At 34.3% G+C, this 15,924-nt stretch overlaps 1 pseudogene; it reads left to right on the forward strand.

Moving 5' to 3' along the window:
* The first annotated feature begins 12,566 nt into the window (after positions 1-12,566).
* On the forward strand, positions 12,567-13,086 carry LOC107017571 (annotated as a pseudogene).
* Positions 13,087-15,924: the final 2,838 nt, after the last annotated feature.

The following is a 15,924-nucleotide window of genomic DNA, read 5'->3' on the forward strand; positions in this document are numbered from 1 at the left end:
TTTAGTCTTCATTCGAGGAGGAATCTTCCCAAAGAGGAGATAATACACACCCCATAGCCAAAAAAGACCAAAAAATAGTTTTTCAGAAAAATCTGCAGGTGCTACCAACGGTGGCATTGACTGACCGTATCCTGAACTACTGTCCGTCCTGCACAACCGTCGATGGGATCAGAAACTCCCAAAAAATTCAACCTAGAAAGGTTGGTTATGTCTTGGACGACGGGCGGAGTTAGTAGAGCTATGGATGACCAGCATGGTTCGTATGTGGACCTACGGTCCGTAGGTCTGACCGTAAGTGGAAAATTTTAAGCCAGTTAAAGGGAAATGCAGTTGGGTCAACTTAAAATGATCATAACTCTGAGCACAAAATGAATTAGGTCTCTCATGACCTACCCACAGATAGATAATTGAATTATCTTTCCATAAACATCAACCTTGATGAAATCATACCTCCGAGTAAAACGTTATGCCCATTTTAGTAAACACACCTATCGAACAGGCCCTCACGACAGACCCAACGTCTGGGCGTCAGGCGCACGACGGACCGTCTGCCCTGGCCGTCGTGAGACCCGACAGCAACCTTCCAGGGGTCTTTTTGACCTTTCCCACTCCCTTTAAACCCTAAGTTACGTTATTTCGACCCTAAATCATCAAATTTTAGTTAGTTTAAGCCTAGAAACATAGTTAAAACATATCCAAGTCAAAGCATTAAATAAAAACTAAGAAAATTAGAAGGAAGAGAGGAGAAAAAGCTCAAGAACCCTAGATCAAGAACGCCACAAGCTCATGCAATTCCATCCCCAAAACTTAAGTATTTTTCCGTGGATTTCATCACCACGTATGTGAGATTTCACTAGTAGGTTCCTTTCACCCATTGGGTCCTTCTTTCAATCAGTTCTTGATTCTCTTATCATGACTAAACCTAGGGTTTCTAGAACTTTGATATAACTTCATGAATTTATTAAATATATGTTCCAAATCATATTATCATGTTATTACTCAGATTATCGCACGAATTTCTGAACCCTAGCTTTGTATTTCTTTAGTTCTTGAATTACATATGCTACGTCATATATTTCAGACACTTCAGATATACATGCCTCAGTTGTAAATGCATAATTACCAGATTAATTGTTGCATTCTCAGTTTGCATGTTCAGTTTCAAGCTATCCAGTATTTACAGAAACTCAAACATAAACAGTAAATTTACAGAAATCATTGGGAGTAGCATAATATCGAGTTGGACTAGGGTTTAGCGTACCTAATAGTAGCAAAACTACGAGCCAAGTAGGTTGTAAGTCCCCTCTGTGGGAAATCAGTTTAATGATCACTCCAACATGCCTTTATACCTTCGGCAGGGTATATTGGGTTCTCTCGATGGGTCGTATACATCGAACTACACATTTAGCTCATGTTGTTTTATTATCGGTTATTAGTAGCTCCCACAGTTCAGTCAGACTCTCTGCATTGACCATTTATCAGTATATTTAGTATTCAGTTTCAGCATGTTAGAAATTGGTCATTTCATCAAGTTAGCTCAGAAATCAACACATCACGATCAGATACTTGTTTTTGTTCTTGTTCAGTTATGTTTTATTTCAGCTTTACTCTATCCTACACGCTCGATACCTTTCAAGTACTGACGCATACGTGCGCTACATCTTCTCGTGATGTAGGTGCAGGTTCTCAGCATCCACATCACGCATAGATTAATTTCCCGATCTCCAGTTCAACAGATTCACTGGTGAGTCCTCATTCTCCGAGGACAATACTCATGAGTTTCATTTTAGTCTTTAGTCATTTAGTTTCAGTTTTTGCTAGATTTAGCTGGGGCTTGTCCCAGTATTTCTAGTCTAGTTAAGCGGCTATTTTCATACATATTTAGATTTAGCTTAGTATTGAGTTAATATTTCTTTTGTATTAAGCTCATTGTTTTCAAATATCTCGGATATAGAACATGGGTATTCCCCATCTTTTCATTTTAAGTATTATTTATCTTCCGCAACACTTTATTATCTTTAGTATGCTCATGATCATGCCAGCAGGGTTATCTTTGTATCACTTATGGTCATAGGTTCTGTGTCCGCGTCTCGGGGATAGCTCGGGGCGTGACAGGAAAAATGTTTTTCTTTTCTTTATGTAAAAGTGCATTTTGGGTAGAGATAATTACTCAAAAGGAGCCTCTTTAAGAGATAACTAATCTCTACTCATTCTTTTTGAAAACTCATTTAGGTTTCTTTAAAAAAATGATGTTTTCTTCATGTAGAAATGAAACATTTGGGAATTACTTAGTTTTCGTATGATCTTTCTCAAACACCTCTTTACTTTCTCAAAAACACAAATGTTGGCTTTAAAGATTCTCAAAATTTATAACTCAAAATTGGTTTTATGTTGGAATATAGACAAGAACACATCAAATCAAGGATCTCAATAAAAATATTGAAAACTCAATGCTCAAAACTCAACAATACAATCCATCTCAAGAAAAATCAATTCATTGGATTCATCATAAAATATAGACATGAACGATCAACTAAAAAATCAATACATACAATTTACAACAATTAACTGATTAGACATCGGAAGTCAGAAATAAACAACTCAAAAACTAAGAACTCAATATCAACGTATCTCATATGTACTAAAATGTAAGGAAAGAATCATATATTATTGTTTAAAAAGTATATGTAGGACATAAGAATGAACTATTTCAATAAGATGATAGCCTTATATATGTGGTTATGAAGATTTTCAAATGAAAACTTTGGTGGAGATTTGATTTATCTTGACCTTGAAGAGGAACATTAGAGCGGAAGAGCATGATAAAACTTGGGTTGGGGGATATTCTTTGTATCTTTGATATTAGGCAGGAAGGTTTTAAGATTCTTGTTGGGGAAAAGGTACCCGGTGAATTTTAAGAGAATTTTTAAATACTTACTATTTTAATTGGTGACAACTTATTTGTTGAATGATATACTTATTGAGCTTCCCTTTCTTACAAAATATCATAATACCCTGTATGGGTGAAACTTTCAGATATATCCAACTCATCAACCTCAAAGTCTAAATCTCTTCTTCTAACATCAGTATATGATTTATTACGACTCTACACAGTTTTTAACCTCTGGTAAATTGTCTTCACCTTCTCCATGACATAATGAACCAAATATTGTCGTATCAACTCAACCTCACCAACCTCAAACCACCTAATAGAAGATTTAGACCTCCGCTCATATAGAGCGTCATACATAACCATCTGAATATAGGAATAATAGCTATTATTGTATGCAAGCTCAATAAGAGGTGAGTGGTCATCCCAATTACCTTTGAAATCCAAAACACATGCTCTTAACATGTCCTCTAAGGTCTGGATTGTCTGTTCTGCTTAACTAATAATGAAATCCATATTAATCATCTCCCACTTCCAATTCGGAAGGGTTATATTCTAAGCTACACCACATGGCCTTTAATTCTCAACCTTGATTTGTTGGAAATTTTGGCACTGAGGAACAAATTAGGTAATACATAACTTCATACCACCCCACCGTTACAGTTTTGTCAATTCATGGTATATCTTAGTGGCATTAGGATAAATTGGACATAGGAAACTATAGGTTTCTTCCATCATCATCTTTTGGAGTTCATCCACACTTAGATACCACAACTTAGGTTGATGCCTTAGAACACCATCTACCTCTTGTGAAAAGTCCATCCCTTTCTACTTATATGTATTTATCTTCAGCATAAGTAAAATAGGATCTGTGTCCTACTTCTCCTTCAAATTTGAATATAATGAGAATTCGATCCATTCATCATGACCACTCCGCCTTAACTGGAATCTAACAAACAAAGACCCAGATGTGCATGTTTGTTAACTTCCTTAGCCAACTATTTCTACCTTCCTTTACATGAGAAGTACTTCCTATGTACAACCTACTCATGGAATCATAAACAAAATTATCCTTACCTAGACTGTAAAGAATACTCATATCATAATATATGAGTAGTTCTATCCATTTCCTTTGTTGAAGATTTAGATCCTTCTGACATATTGGAGAATCTAGTGATCGATGAGCACATCCACATAAACACCATAGAGATAGTAACACTATATCTTGAGAGCAAAAAATGTTGTTCCAAATTCAAGATCATGAGTCGGGTAGTTTTCATAAGAATCTTAAGTGGAATGGAGGTATAGGCTATAGACTTACCATTCTGTCTCAATATACAACCAAGTCTAACTCGGGACCCATAACAATAAATAACAAAACCCTATGTACCCTCTGGTACGGTCAATACTGGAATAGTGGTTAACAAAGTTTTCAATTCCTAAACTATTTTGTCACAAGCTTCATATCATTTAAACTTAGCTATTTTCTTACTCAACTTAGTCAAAGCGGATGAAATAGATAAAAACCCATGACAATTTTCAATAGTAACAAGTCAGTCCCACAATACTCTTTATATCAGTTAGGGAGGTGGGTCTAGGACAATTCTACATTGCTTCAATTTTCTTAGTTCTGACTTGAATTCCTTCAACAGACAAAATATGGTCCTAGAATGTTGTTGACTCAAGTATAAATATCGATCATTAAGAGTTTTGAGGACTATTCTAAGATAACTAGCATGGTCCTCCTCATTCTTTGAATATATAAATATGTAATCAATAAATATGATAAAAAATGATGTTGAGATACTTCTTAAATATTGAGTTAAATTAGATGTTGACAAAACATAGAGTAGGTGAGGTATGTAAGATCTGAGCTACAATAAATATGAGTAGTACAAAGTGAGACACTTTAACCTTTTGATAAGTGCAGTGAAGGGTTGCTAAGTCATAAGAGTAACAAGAGCGTTAAACGGTCGACCGAGGTGATATGTAATTAGACAAAGTCTCAATTCAGGTTATAATTTTTTATTGTTTGCGCCTGGATTGTATAATTGTGTTAACAATAAGGGATAGGTGGGTGCACGTGTAATTTTACTGAAGATTTATAAGAGCACCCTTAGGAGCCAATAAGAAGAGGTCAAGAGAAACATCTTAGGAACAGTTCTTACTGTCTTCTTATGGAGAGTTCGGTTGGCATGATATAATCTTTCCCCGAGTATTAAAGTAAAGGGGGGATATAGAAAAATTTAGAGATGATGTAATAAGTCCATAGCTTTCATGTGCTAGTTTTACACCTAAGGGGAAGATGATAAGATGAAAAATCAAGATAAGTGTTGAGAATAATCGATGTACCGTGGTTTCACGGTACTTTTGATGCTTTTTCCTTAATATTGGTGTGTGTCTAAAGCCTTTTTGTAAGAGTTTCGATAGTTTTTGTCTTTGTTTTGCAGGAAAAGGTGTCCAAAACAAAAACGCAAAAGGCTGCAGAGATTGAGTGCAGAGGTGACCCACTAAGGCCATCAACTACCCATTGTCTCATCGATGGACCATCAATGGTTACATCGATTAGAAGTTCAAGCATCTGGAGAAACTCCGAGAAATTTGACTAAGCGTGGGGATACGGAAGGATCGACGGTCAATCGATTGATCAACAGACCGTCCTGGTAAATCGTCGATCTTATTAGACAATGTCTTAGAATCCAAATTGGAAGAAAAGCTAAGTATGGAACAACGGAAGGCATCGACAAATTGTAGGTGCATCGAAGGACCATGTTGTTGGTTCGTCGATTTGATCCGAGAAGATGCAAGTTTAAGGCTATAAAAGAGGCTAAGTCTTGACTTTTGGAGGTTGTTGACGGTCTTTCGTTTGATCGATAGACTGTCTGTGGGGTCATCTATTAAATTTACATTTTTTAGATAAGTATCCTTATTTGAATTATTTTTAATTTAGGACACTTTTTTTTTTATAAATAGGCTGTAAACACTCGATTTTGGGGATGTATTCTATTACTATTTTCTTAGTTTTGTTCTTGGAGATTTGTTTTTGCAACTTGGACATTAATTAAAATTTCCAAATTTGATTTTCAACTGACTTTTGTGGTTTCAAGTTGAATTTCTGGATTTTTTTCGAATTTGTCAAAGTAAGTTCATGATTTAATGTTTATCAACCATGAAATGTGTTCTCTTATACATGGGTAATTAAATCCACAACTAGGGTTGTGGGAACCATGGGTGATTAACAAAGTAGACCTAGCTTAATAACATTTCTCGAATAGGTTATTTCATGCATTGATAATTCTTTTTCTGAGAAGTCTTTTTAACGAGTGCATGCGTTAGACCTCGCCTTATTTCTACTTGTCGGACCAAAGAGGTAGTTAAAAGAAAAATAATTATCAACATAGATTTAGTAGGATACTATCTAATAGGATAGTCTCGATTGGTGCGAAGTAATAACTAAGCCATAAATCGAATATGATGCTTACTCTGAAGTAAATGTAAGGGTTAGTAACTTACAGACACGTAGCCGGACCAAGGTACGGGGTAAAATTCTCTAAATGTTGGACCAAGGATTTTGAGATACATAACTTATCATTTTGCATGCAAAACAGTAGGGAATAATTGTTATAGCTAGGAATACAACATTATGAACCTATGAGGAACACTTACACCCTAGTTTCTATCATAACTTGATAAACACCAAAGATCTACTTGTGTTACTTTTTAAAATTTTAACAATATTAAATAACTTTTATTTCACACAAAACCCCCCTTTAATTACTAGTTTTTGGAAAGGACTTGACTATATAGAAATAATCGTACATCGAAGTTAAGTCTAAACAATTTTCCTAGTCGGATCTACCCCAGCCTAATACTGGGGTTCTTTACTTGATACGAACGCTTATACATCTTTATCGAAGTGTAATTTGAGTGTATCAATAATATAGTAATGAGTGCATAAGAGTATTTGAGAATTCTTTTCAAAATTCCTTTTAGTAATCGAGTGATGTTAAAAGGAGAAGGTTAATGATATTATATATAATGATGGGTTGATAATTTCATCTTAAGTTATAATTGGGGAGGTAGATGAGGATAAGGTTTAGCTGTGGGAATTAGTTATATTAGAACCGTTTGTTGGTTTCGAGTAGTAATACGGGGAGATCTAGTTGATATGGATGGGATGGTGAGTGAATGAGAATTTCTTAAGGAGCTAGTTAGTAGGAGTATACGAAATCATTAAATTACTAAGCTTGAATGTGATGTTATTAAACATTATGTGGTTCTTGATATGATACAATGTTGATTAAATCTACTGGTAAAGAGTCTTGTACTCTCGTGTGAGCTATTAGTTGAAGCGAATGAGGTATGGTGATAAGGAAAGAAGAGCATAGTTGAGGAGCGTTGTTAACCTTAACAGCTAGCATTCATATTACCCTAGCCATGGTATTTCTATTCTTACTTCATCTGTAGACTTACTTTATTTTTAAAAATATTCAGAGAGAACATGGCTATGTACACAAGAACATCGTTCTTGAGTTGTGTTGTAACACCCAGAGGTTTTTTGAGCTAAGACTCAAGTCATTCTATATGGTTCACAACATAAAGTTTAGTGTAAAAATTTCCATCCAATTTATTTATCTATGCGCTTATTCTTTGGTCAACAATCAAAGACAATGTCAAAACATCTCCTTTTAGGGCAATAAAGAAGTAACTATGAGACAAACACAATTTCTCCACATCCCAAAAACCAAACGTACATTTGTCACTATTGTTGGGTTTACGAATCTAAGGAAATTTGGAAAAAGACAATCGATTCTATATGAAATTGGGCTAAAACGAGAATAAATATTAGTCAGGTCTTCTAGGAGAGGGGTGGAGTGGCGTGCGATGAATTCACTAGGGAGGCAAGAGTGTTGCGCCTGCAGCGCACTAAGATGAGACCTCTGAAGTTTAAGGGTTGGCGTCTTGCACCAGGAATGCGTGAAGGTCACACCCACCCACTTTTTTTCTGTCATTTTGCTCCTTCTAAGTTCTTTTAAAATTTATTCTTGCTTTATTTTTCTATAAAAATTTTTAACATACAACTAATCAATGAAAAATCCTGAAGATCATAATCATGATCCTTACATTCATAATTCAAATTTGAGGTAGAGTAAAGGATAAAGTTTGAGAAAGTCCCTTTGAGTGTTTTCGAGGAGTCTTCTACAATGAATTATAATTGTTTAAATACTAGACTAAGTGAATATGAGAATAATCAGAGTGTATTCATGATTGTACATTATCATAGAGATCCTTGAGTCGACTCGTTCAAGCACATAAATGTTATATTAACTCCATTAATTGATTATCCTAGAGAGGAGTAGTATCTTCGACTTCAAAGTTATTAAGTGTCAAGTTCATCATAATTTTGAAACTAAAGTTAAAAAATACATGGAGGCCCTTGAGTTGAGTCGGCCATGCCCATAATCTTTAATGAACCCTATGAGTCGAGCAAAATGAGAAATATCGTTGACTCCTTGAGTTATGGAGTCACTGAATTTTGAGTATTATAGTTATTTAAACCCTTGAATTGGGTTGTTCACGTCCATAATTTTGCATTAACCTTATTTTAATTAATAGTAATTTGTTTAAAGACTTGAGTAAATGAGTATAAGGATAAAGAGATTCATGTTTCATTTATTTTAAAATGAATATAAGGGAACTAAGTATTCCCTAAGTAAATTTTATATATTTAAGATGAGAGGCAACTTCTATTTCCATATGAGTTCATGAGGGGTTTTGAGCATTATCTCTTTTAACAGAACCTTTTGAGTAATAGTCTCAAAGTTTGAGGACAAAGAAATATTTTTAAGCATATCTACATGAGTTATATTATTGGGAGTAGTATTGAGCACAAAAATTGGGATGAGTTCAGGCAACTCAAAGTCATTATATACCATGCATGCCGACATGTGTAAAGGGTCACAATTTTTAAATGATTTGTTATTAATTCTTAACCATCGCTTAGTTGATATACTTAATTGAGCATGTCTTATATTCCGATAAGGTATATGACAATTTTGATAGAGTGGGTGAGACCTTGTATCATCACATAACTCATAGTGATGGTTGTCGGTTAGAGAATCTCCAAAATTAGTGTTATTATTGTATTTTTTACATATAATTGAGTTATTTTTATATTTTTATGAACAATTGAGTTATTGTTTATTATTTTAAACACTTTCCATTTATTTCATCGCTTGTTGTTTCTTTATCATTGAGTATCTTATGTTTTGCACCTTTGAGTTCAGTATCTTGAGTTGAGTATCTCCAAGTTGAGTATCTTACCTTTGAGTTGAGTATCTTATCCTTGAGTTGATTATCATATCCTTTGGTTGATATGAGTTGAGTGACTTTGAAAAGAGGTAAGTATGTTTTTTTCTATCATTTCAAGCTTATCTTTATGCTTTAGAATTCCCCTTACATGCTCGTTCATTCGATTTACTGAGTCCATTTGTCCTTCATCTTTTATGACGCAGATACAGGTACACAAGGTCATCAACAAATGCTTTGTTGATACCACTTAAAGTCCTAGTTAGCTATGATGAGCCTTGTTGCTTCCGGAGGGTTCCACTTTCACATTCAATCTTTTTGGATGACATGGGTCTTGTCCTGATAATTTATTTTGTAATAGTAGAAGCTTCATAGATTCTTTATCGGTCGAGGATTCTATGATTATTTCCTTTATCATCGTAATATTTTGATCAATGAGGCATTTAACTAATATTTGTTGTATTATTTTCATACAAATTTGGAGTTGAGTTTCAAATAAGTTTACGAAGTTATATTTTTCATCATGACTTCTCAGTTTTTTTGAGTAAGTATTCCGATAAGCAGTGAACCAGATTAAGGTTTCGCTTGAAAACCAACAATGGTTTTCTAGTATGAGTTATGTCGAGGGTGTAGGTTCGGGGCGTGACAAACATTGTATTAGACTACATAGTTCAAGTGTGCTAGGGTGTCTAGAAAGATTGTGAGTAATATATTATTTATGAATGTGAGATCCCCTTATATATAAATAAGGAAGAATAAACATCTAAGAAATGTTTCCTTTCTTTCGTACTTTAAAATTGTGCAATAGAACTATTTCATACAGAAGTTATTCAGGCTCGTGCATTTCCTACATCCATTAGACTATCCCTCATACTCTAGGTAGTTGAAAAGCAAAGAAAAATCCTTTTTTGATGAGTTACTCTAAGTAGAAATCTTGAGTAATGATTTTTGAGAGAATTAACTCTTATTCATACGAATAGAGAGTTTGAGCTAAAAGTGAGATGTACTCAAATATTTTCTTTTTTAAACCTTGTTTTACTTGAGACCCTTATTAGGAAGTATGTTTTAGAGCTTGGATAGTTAGGATGTTTTAAGCAGTAGTAATAGATGTTCCACGAGTTAAAGGAAGACATTCAAAGGTAGAGTACACTATGAAAGGGAGAAAGTGATGAGGGAAATTATTTTATTGTAGTCATGCACCCAGTAATATTAACTGAGGAATTTTTCCTTATTGGTATAATAATAGTGATGAGTTTGTGTAGAGTTCATGTTAGGAGGTAGAGTAAGAGTTACTAATGGGGATGATCTGGAGTGTACTTTAATTAGAAAGAAGCTTATGTCAATGTGTCATTGTGTTAGTAAAGACCAAGTATGGATGTTGAATAACAAAGTATTCATGAGGTGATGTATCTAAGTTATGCTTATGAATTTTGAAAGGAGGTCCCTATGGTATTTCAGGAATTCTAGAATTAATTATGTAAGGATGTACAGTAAGTGGGTAAATAGAAGTTAGCTTATGAAAAAGGACTATGACGGTAATGTGTAAATAGGTAATTTGTAAGATACAGATTGCCTACTTATCATGAGATCTTAGTGAGAGTTTCTCATAATTTTATCTAGTATTCATAAAGTCATATAGTATTCATAATTTCCAATTCTGACTCTTGATGTTGGAGTTCAGTCAAGCCTTTTGAAAAGATTTTCATCGCTAGTAATGTGGAATGTACAACCACTATCGATAAGTCAATTATCACTTGAAATGTAGATGTAAAACAGGATGTAACAAATAGTTGTTCTTCCTCATGTTGATATGCAACTTGAGCTTCTCCTTGTTGCTGGTGTCCTTTCTCCCTGCAACTAATCTAAGCATGCCCAAGATTTTGACAATTTCAGCATCTGATATCCGGCTTTCTCAAAAATATAAAGTCAGGATGATTCATCCTTCCACAATATTGAAATGGAGGGAATTTTTCTCCTTTGCAGCTGCCTAAATTGTTGCTACTTCCATTACCAGCGGAAACCTGACTATTTTAAGCATAATTCTTCTTCCCTTTGATTTTCTTGTATTTGTTTCCAGGATAGTTTTACAACTTGAACTGAAGTGCACCTTCTACCGACCCTTACTATTGCACTAACCGTCTCTGTTCTTGTGCCTGCAATGTAATTAGTAATTCTGCCAAAGTGAGCTCTGACAGATGTTTAGTATTTTTCTAAGGAAACAATAGTTGGTTCAAAAATCTCAGGAATATAACAAGACGGTTTTGCAATAACTCTTCTATCAGGAAGCTTATTTCCCAGAATTCTTACCTTGATTAAATGCTAAGAAGCCTATTTGAGTATTCTTTGACCTTTTAAGAATCTTTCATTCTTTATCTCAAATTCTGTAATGATATCCATAACTCAAATACCTTTAATTCTCTCATCTCCTTCATATTCTTCTTTTATAAAATAACATTGCTTTTGCCGATTCTAGCATCATGATTTTGGAAAAACTTGTAGGTGAATGTTCAACATATAAGCAAGATTTCCCCTTGGATTTTATATTATTCATTTCCTTGTAAAGCTTGATCTAAGCAATTGTTGGATTGCTTGATAAAACACGAATTTTGTAATGTTCCTCTACTACTTCCTAGTGATCACATGCCTCCATATGAGTTTGCATGTTGATATCCCACACCGAATAGCTTTCTCCATCAAACACTGGTGGAGAAATAACATAAGAACCAGAAGAGTGTACTTCATCCATGTGTTCTGATGGCTTTTCAAAGCAACAGGTAGGGACTTCGTTGATGGTTTACTCAGACTACACTCACAAGTCCCTTAAGAAGAGGGCATTGATACCAATTTGTTGGTGTTAATAGCTAAAGAAAAACAGATGAAAGAAGAAGAAAAAGAGAGATTTCATTAAGATGAAAGAAGAAGCATTTAAATAGAAGGAACTCGTAACAAGCTGCAGTAACTGAAAAAAGAATCTTCCTAATAACTAGGCACTAAGTCTGCCAACAACTCTACATGACTAAAGACTAGGAAACTGAAAACTGAAAGTCTAAAACAGAAAAGATCTATCTTCTCAAATAAAAAAGAAAAAACATCATCAGCCATGTCATTATGACAACTCAACATCACTGAATAACTCATGAGGCAGAGTTCAACAATTAAAGTAGAAAAATTTGTGCCGATCACCAGGTAACGACAAAATTTCAGCCTTTCCTTTTCATTATCTTTCAAAGATCATGTAAATATGTGAACTATATTGAGTGTTTAAATCTGTTGGCTTGTACTTTTTGAGCGGTGGAAAATTCGATTTATTGAGGCTTGCTTATAACATTTTTGCATACTATTGTAAGTGTAATTGTCTTATAGTCTTATGAAGGGTCTCACAGCCTCTAGTTGGATGCTTCCATCTATTATTATGTTGGTGATACTTGGAACAGGTACAAATGCTATTATCACTGCATTAGCACTTCCTTTGGCACAATCTACTCTTTCATTAGTGATGGATGCCATTTGGGGATGGTCCGGAGATGGTCCACTATTCAATTACAAGAAAAAGAAAAGAGGTTATGCTAGAGCAGTGAGCAACCCTTTACAAGAATGAGAAAAAGTTAAATACTCGAAATGGTAAGGTTAAAGAGTATCAGTCCTCCAATGGTGCACTCGATAAAAACAAAGCAGGAAGTACTCTAAATTTTGGTGGTTGGGATGATCTAGACAATCATGGGATGGAAGGACAGCAGGAAAAGCCCCTTAATAAGAGTAAGGCTGAACCAAAACAATTGAATGATGGTAAATTGAGCAAGAGAATCGGAAGGAGAGGAACTCTATTTGTACTGAGACCGCTACTTATTGTTTTCCCGTTCTTGGGATCCAAGACCAAGCTATTGTAAATTTGTAATGAATTTGGGGAGTTGAAACCCTTTGTAGAGCCAAACAACCTACTGTTTGGCAGCAAGCAATCTTTTATTTAGTCCTTGTTGTTTTAGTCAAAGTTAGACTTGGAACCCAAATCATATATATGTAAAGATTAAATATTGTTTAGATGAGCTGGTGTTAATTCTTATTCATTCTGAGCTTACTCTTTTCCTAAAATAATGGAAGACAAAAGGAATCGCGATAGACCTTGATTTCTGTGTTATACTTTTTTTTTGAAGGATTTTTCTTTCATTTATTTTAGCATTCCGGAAATGACATGTATGAAGATATCTAAATAGCGTTAACCAATACATGAATTGAATTTTCATTTTGGATTGAAGTTAACAAGTGACAAAGGTAATTTAGTGCTTAATTATGATAGTCAGTCATTGCTATTCTGGTTAGAGACGTGATAATTAAAGGGAGAGTTACATTTGAGTCATTCACATACTTTGTATAACTAATAACTCTCATATTATCATTTTTCACATTTTTGTTCTACTGAAAATTGTCATATTTGACTTTCAATATCATTAATTACTAAGTAAATATCCCGCGCTTTGTCCGGTGGCAAAGACCGTTAATTAGCTTAAATGTTATTTAATATGTTATGCTGTTTATGAAAAATACTAATTTGAAATGTTTATGTAATACCACATATCTTGCTACAACTCTCGGGCATCCATTTTCAATAATTTTTTTGTGCATAACATTTTAAATATTTTTTGGGGCTTTTGTGTCCTCGTCTGCATGGAGGACGGATAATCCATTTCTTGTTGTTACTCAAGCTATGTAATATATAATTGACCATGGGTGAATAACTGTTATGGAAGATACAGTCCCACCCGATGAAAAGTATATCCTTGGCTCTTCTTGATTGTTATAGCGTAACATGATGCTTCATGGACATTCTCTTTTTCAGTTCACAGCCTCATAAGCAGTGAAGTATTAGAAGTCAAGTTGAACTTTATAAGGCATCATATCTGGATAGAGCCGTCAAAATGGGATTGGCCCGCGAGGCCGACACAACCCAACCCTTGAAATACGTGGCGTTGGGCTTAAAATTTTTGGCCAATTTATAAACGAGGCATTTTAGACCGCCCAATTGGGCCCGTTGGCCTCGTAGACACAACCCACAAACCTCTGAGGCCAGCCCGTGGGCTAATAATTTTGTTAAATATTTATATATATATTTTTAATAGTGTTTTATTTGTAAAGATTTTATGAATAAATATTTTGAAAAATAAAAAATCAAGTATTTTGCAATATCATCTTACACAGTGAATTGTAAATGAAGATGAACTTCTTGAGGAAATAATATCACATGTTGATTCAAATGTGATCGATGGTGAAAGTATAAGCAAAGTTGTAAAATATAATTAATGAGTCATATAATATTTAGAAAATTAGATTTCTTAAGTATTTAGATTGCCTTGTGTGGCTGGAGATCTTTTAAACCAGCTTTTTTTGTGGGAGAAATGATGGAATGATCAACATTTATCCGCTAAATCTTACGTTGGCTATTATATATTTTTGTAAGTATTCATTTAAGTGTGTAAGTATTCACTGAAGTGTGTGATTGATAAAGGAGTTTTTGTATGAATTGATGTCGTCTTCATAGACATCATGATTTGATACTCTTTCTAAGAGAGTAATATTGTTCATTTTTTAGTGAAGGGCAAACCAGTCCCAACCCGTGGCCCGCTTAGGATGGGTTGGGCCCCTATTTTATTGGACCTTTATTTAAAAGGGTAAGACAGCCCCAACCCATTTAACTCTCCAGCCCGTTAGGGTTGGGCTGGGTTGGGTTGGGCCAGTCCATATTGACACCTCTAGGCATAATGCACAACTTCTAAGGCAGTAGGGGGAATTTTGAGTAATTAATTACATTGGTCCTTAATTTGGGTTAAGAGAGGAACTGGAATATACATAATGCAATAACAGGAAAGACATGAATGTATTCTAAGTGTACATAGTGTTACAAGCATCAACGCATACAAACAAAGGAAGTTTCAAAAATTGAAGCGTCAATCGTGCAACTCTGTACGTTTTTTTTGAGTATTAAACAAAACAATTAAGGGGTACAAAATACAATTTTAAACATCATTTTTATGTGTCCAGGATAAGCTCTGTGGTTATTATAATTTTAGATTCCTTGTAAAGTTTGATAAAGTAGGAGAATTAGATAGTGCATATGTATTCGAGGCAACATCACACTCAATTTCTAAGGAAGTAGAGAACTATTTAAATTAATTGTACATGTATAAATACATGTATTAAAGTTTGTTTAATAGAGGAATTACATTAAACAAAGCTGAACATAATGCAACACCATGGAGTACATGTTGTTTTACTTTAACAGGATATTCAGAAAGTTCAAAGCCTTCAGCTCTATTGTTTCACAACAACAATTATGGCTTCCAATGTTTAATTAAAAGTATGAGTTTTGAGTTGTTTGTTGCTGCGGTAGTTTGTATGAAGGGAAGCAAGAGATGGCAAAAGTAACAATCAAGGCAAGCAACCAAAAGGAAAAACAATATTGTTAAATGTATGTTGGGATCGAAGAAGTTGTAAACTTATTTGGAGGGGTGGAAGATGAAAAAGTGAGAGTGTTTTATAAAAGTTTCAGAAGGAAAATTATTGAATTGGAAAGAGCAAGACTTATTTTAGAAAGGAAATAGTGTCATGTAAGAGTAGTGATACGACATTTTTATTCATGTTAACAACACATATTGAACGATCAATAAGAAGATAGTAGAGGTCAAAGTTAATGGTAATGAGTCTGTTTCATGGTAAAATAGTAAAGAAAAGTG

This window comes from Solanum pennellii, chromosome 4, assembly GCF_001406875.1.
Source record: "Solanum pennellii chromosome 4, SPENNV200".
In the NCBI taxonomy this organism is placed as follows: domain Eukaryota; kingdom Viridiplantae; phylum Streptophyta; class Magnoliopsida; order Solanales; family Solanaceae; genus Solanum; species Solanum pennellii.